This window comes from Arachis ipaensis, chromosome B09 (assembly GCF_000816755.2).
Source record: "Arachis ipaensis cultivar K30076 chromosome B09, Araip1.1, whole genome shotgun sequence".
In the NCBI taxonomy this organism is placed as follows: Eukaryota; Viridiplantae; Streptophyta; class Magnoliopsida; order Fabales; family Fabaceae; genus Arachis; species Arachis ipaensis.
The window spans coordinates 86,661,944-86,667,463 of record NC_029793.2 but is presented as its reverse complement, the minus strand read 5'-3'; positions in this window follow the sequence as shown (position 1 = coordinate 86,667,463).

Genomic DNA, 5,520 nt, shown 5'->3' with positions numbered 1-5,520 from the left:
TATCCTGGCTCTTTATTCACTAAAAGTGAGCTATTATACAATCACACACATACCACCACTTACTTTTATTCTACTTCTATCTAACAGAGACTATCTTGCTTCACATTTAAACTTTTTCTTTTATTGAACTTAAAGATGCAGGGGACAAAACATGCTTCTTGTCAAGTGAAAGTAAACACACAAGCACACACTTAGACTAGCTTATTTATTTTAAAAGAAACAAACATGATGCAAAGACTTATAAAGAACTGCTTAAAGATGCAAAGATAACTTAGAACAGATAGATTTTATAATGATGAATAAGGAGCAAGTCCACCTTTCATTTGTCATTCTTTTTCTTTCTCCTTTCATACACTTGGCTGCTATTGTTCCCACCACCCGTGTTTGGTGCCTGTTGATCTTGCCAAAAGCCAGCCTTATTCATAGCCTCCTCTACTCTATCTTCAAGTCTCATAGCTCTGCTTACTTCTACCTCACTTCTCTTTTTGAAGAATTCATCAAAGGTTGGGAACGCCGGATCCATGTTGTGCAAATGTTCTCCAATATAGTTCAATTTGATTTGGCTATTGATGTTGTAATCGGCTTGTACTTCATACCTTGCATCTTGGAGTGTTGTGAACTCTTTGAAAGCCTTCAAATTTTCAGCTTGCATTTGTTCCAACTTCCCAAAAGTAGATTCATGAGATTGAAAAGCATGTTCTTCTTGCATCACAAGGAATCTTGACTCGAATTCACTTTGTTTGTTCATTATTCTTAGCTCCCTTTCTTCTTGTGCTTGTTGGTTTTTCATGTACAGAGAATGGTATTCCTCCTCCGGCAACAAGAATGGAATTTCAGGATAGATTCTTTTCTCGTTCATCCATTGAATTTGCATTTGGTGAAACCAAGACTTGAACCTCCGTTGGTCATATTCATGTGTGTCTTCCTCCACTATGGGATCTTTTCCTTTTCTTCGTTTGGTTCTTGAGGAGGATGCCATGGTCACTTGGTCGGTTGAGAAGGAGTGTGAAGAATGTTGGAGAGTTTGATGTGTGTTTGGAGCAAAAAGAAATTGAGACCGGACTTGCTATGACAAGAAATGATGAAGAGAAGTTTAAGTGGTTGGAGTTTAATGTTGAGGAGTGATTCGGTCAGGTGCATGGCTTGAAGGTGGTATGCTTTTAAATGAGCAATGAAGGGTTGGGATGCAATTAGACTTATGGAGATCAAAGGTATGCATGTAAGGATGAATGAAGACAAAGTTTGCTCCTTCCCTTGCCTTTGCCGTGATCATTCTCAAGGAGTGGCAGATTTCTTTTTCGAGGCATGTGATGGGATTTTGTCTTCATGCTAAGCTTTCCTTTGTCTTGTCTTTTTCTTTGAAGATTCTTTGACCTCCTAGTCACCACAACAAGACAACATACATTAGTCTTATCCACCCGTAGCAAGAGTGTTCTTTTTATTAATACTATGTGAACCATAAATTCTTATGTCATTTGAACCGTGACACTCTCTCTTGAAGACACCAAACTTAATGTTTGGTCATATATAAAGAAAATAAGTATCTTCCTCCAATTAGTGAGATTCAAATGTTAAATGTTCATAAGAATTGTTTTCATCATACTTTCTCTTTTTTTTTTTTTTTTTCATGAAGGATCAATTGTATCCCTAAATCGGTGCATCAAGGTTTGATGAACATCAAACTTGTTTCTTGTCAAAGGGTACATCACAATTAATGCCTTCATTACCGGAAAAGAATTTTTTCATTTATAAGATTTTGAAAAACAACAATTGTATGATTATTGATGCATGATTTTCTACTTTTCATGAAGCTATGTAGACACCAAACTTAGTGTTCGGCCATATGCTTTGTCAAGATACTCCAAACATGCAAATGCGTTTCATCTTTCCTTTTGTTGTTCTTTCTTTTCTGGCCGTAGGTTTTCCTTGGGGACCTCTCTTCTCAATGGCCAATACTCTAATATCCTCTTGGGCTTTTTCATCAGTCTGCACAATTCTTAGCATTGGGATGTTGTTGTGACTTTCCTGGTCATTTTTCATATAGTCTTTCTTCTCCTTGCTAAATTGTGCCTCTGGTAATACCTTTAGAGTGACACTCTGGTCATGCATCCTGAGAGTTAATTCCCCTTCCTCTACGTCTATGATAGCTCTAGCAGTGGCCAAGAATGGCCTTCCCAGTATAACAGAGTCACCATCATCATCGTTTGATTCTAGAACCACAAAATCAGTAGGGTATATAAAACTGTCCACCTTGACCAAAAGATTTTCAATTACACCCCTGGGGTATACCATTGACTTGTCTACCAGCTCCAGAGACATTTGCACTGGTTTGACCTCCTCTATATGCAGCTTTTTCACCAAGGAAGATGGTATTAAGTTAATACTTGCTCTGAGATCGCACATTGCTTTAGTGATGGTCAATTCCCCAATGGTGCAAGGCAACAGGAAGCTCCCTGGGTCCTCAAGCTTGGGAGGAAGCCCCTTTTGAATCAAGGCCCTGCATTCCTCAGTAATCATTATGGTTTCTTTCTCATCCCAGCTTCTTTTCTTGTTGACAAGCTCCTTCAAGAATTTGGAGTATAGAGGCATTTGCTCAAGTGCTTCAGCCAAGGGAATATTGATTTTCAGCTTCTTAAAAATCTCAAGGAATTTGTGAAAATGCTGGTCTTTAACCTCTTTGTTAAACCTCTGGGGATATGGCAGTGGAGGTGTGGTGCTCTTTCCTATTTGCTGCTGTCCCTGAGCTACTTCCTTTGAGCTATGTGGCTGGTTGTCCTTCTCTTTAAGTTTCTCAGTGCTTTTGTTTGGCATCACAACTTGCTCTTTGGCCTCATCTGCCTTTGGTTGCTTCTCATCCTCCGTTGGTTCTTTGATGTTCTCTGCTTGCTTCCTTGTAGTGTCATTGTTGCTTATCAATGTTCTCCCACTCCTTAATTGTATTGCCTTGCATTCCTCCTTGGGATTTGGGATTGTGTCACTGGGCAGTGAGTTTGAAGGTCTCTCAAGAGATACTTGCTTGGAGAGTTGCCCCATCTGTCTCTCTAGGCTCTTCAGGGAAGCTTCCTGATTCTTGGTTAGCATTTCCTGGTGTTTCAACATTTTGTCTATCATTGCCTCCAAGTGAGTGATTCTTTGGGCTTCAGGTGATACTTGAGGTGGGTTATGAGATGTGGATGGTGGATGGTAGGCATTTTGGTTGGTGGGTTGGTTATTAGATTGGTACTGGTTGAGGTTGGGGTAGTTATTTTGAGGTTTTCTGTAGGGGTTTTGGCTAGTCTGCTGCTGGTTGTGGTTTTGGTTGCATCTTGGGTTGTGTTGGTTTGAGTTCCTCTGCCATGGTTGTTGGTTTTGGGTATGGTTATCTCCCCATCTGAGGTTTGGGTGGTTTTTCCAGGATGGATTGTATGTATCACCATACACTTCATTTGGTCCTTGGTTGTGCATATACTGTACTTGCTCTTGTTGTTGTTCTTCTTGAGTTTCTTCACTCTGTCCCCATGTGGTTGATGATTGGCTAGTGTTGACTGCTGCAACTTGAAGACTATCAATTCTCTTGGCCATTTGCTCAAATTGTTGCTGGATTTGCTGCTGCATCATGTTGTTTTGAGCTAGGATTGCATCCAAAGCTTCCTGGGATTTCAGTGTCAAGCCTTCGTAGAAGTTTTGAAGCTTCTCCCACTCATTAAACATGGCAGGGGGACATTTCCTGATTAGAGCCTTGTACCTCTCCCATGCCTCATAGATGGGTTCGGCCTCCATTTGTGTAAATGTTTGTACCTCAGCCTTTAACCTTATAATCCTCTGAGGTGGATAAGATTTTGCAAGGAACTTGGTTACCAAATCATCCCAGTTGTTGATGCTGTCCCTTGGAAAAGATTCCAACCATTGAGTGGCCTTGTCCCTGAGAGAAAATGGGAATAGCATCAGCTTGTAACTGTCAGGGGGCACTCCATTAGTTTTGACAGTGTTGCATATCCTCAAGAAAGTGGATAAATGTTGGTGTGGGTCCTCAAGTGGTCCTCCACCAAACGAGCAATTGTTCTGAACCAAAGTGATGAGTTGTGGCTTGAGTTCAAAATTGTTAGCATTGACATTTGGAGCCAAGATGCTGCTCCCACAATGTCTAGGATTTGCAAAGGTATAGGAAGCCAAAACTCTACTCTGGGGTGGGTTGCCATTGTTGTTGTCTTCTCCACCTGGTGGATTGGTTAAATGTTCCTCCATCTCTTGGAATTCTTCGTCTGATTCCTGTTCTCCAACAATATTTTTCCCTCTTTCAGCTCTTCTTAACCTCCTGAGAGTTCTTTCGTCTTGTTCATGAAAATTGGGTATGGTTCTTCTTGTACCTGACATACAAGCAGAGCATGAGAAATGCACAAAACCAGTGACACTTCAATCTACTGCTAGATTGAAGTGTTAGTTAGTTTAAGCAAAAAATCAAACAGTTAGTGGGTTAATCAAAATTAGAGAAAAATAAAGAGAAAATGCTTGATCTAGATCACCACCTCACTTAATCATTGTCAATCTAATCAATCCCCGGCAACGGTGCCAAAAACTTGATGAGTATTTTGGTGAAAAATAAATTTTTCCCAAAACACACAATTCTAACCGGCAAGTGTACCGGGTCGTATCAGGTAATAAAAACTCACGGGAGTGAGGTCGATCCCACAGGGATTGAAGGATTGAGCAATTTTAGTTTAGTGGTTGATTTAGTCAAGCGAATCAAGATTTGGTTGAGTGTTTTGTGATTTGCAGAAATTAAATTGCATGGAAGTAAAGAGAGCAGGGAATTAAATTGCTGAATCTTAAAGAACAAGAAATTAAATAGCAGAAACTTAAAATGCAAGAAATGTAAATAGCGGAATCTTAAAATGCAAGAAATGTAAACGGTTGGAATTGTAAAGGGAATTGGGGCTTGGATTTAAACAAGGAAAAGTTAAATTGCATTAAACAGAAGAGGAAAAGGGAATTGGGATTGAATCGGATCCGAAACAGAAAAGTAAATGAACATATAAAGTAGTAAACAGAGAATTGAAATGGGAAATCAGATCTCAGGACCCAGAGACTAGAAAGCCAAGTCTAGATCTCAATGCCTTCCTAGATCCAACAAGAACAATTGCAAGGGAATTGTAAATTGTAAGGAAAGTAGATGAGAAGCAAGTAACAGAAACGGAAATTAAATTGCAGTAAACAAAACAGAGAGATCCAAGGATGAGATTGAAACATAATTCCTTCAATTCTCCAACCCAAGATCCAAGACAATTGCAATTGAAATAGAAAGCAATAAAAGGAAGAGGAAGAGAAGTGAATTCTCCTTCCCCAAGACAAAGAAATTAAAGATCACTCAATATCCAAAGCTCTCCGAAAACTATTATGAAAATTCAAAAGGAAAGCTCCCCGAAGAACTTGAATTCTATCCTATTTATGCACTTTCTTCCAATGATCTTCAAGCCTTGAGTTGGGCCTTTGCTCTTGGTGGAATTGGGTTGAAAGAGGCCTTGGTTGATTGCTCTTGAAGTT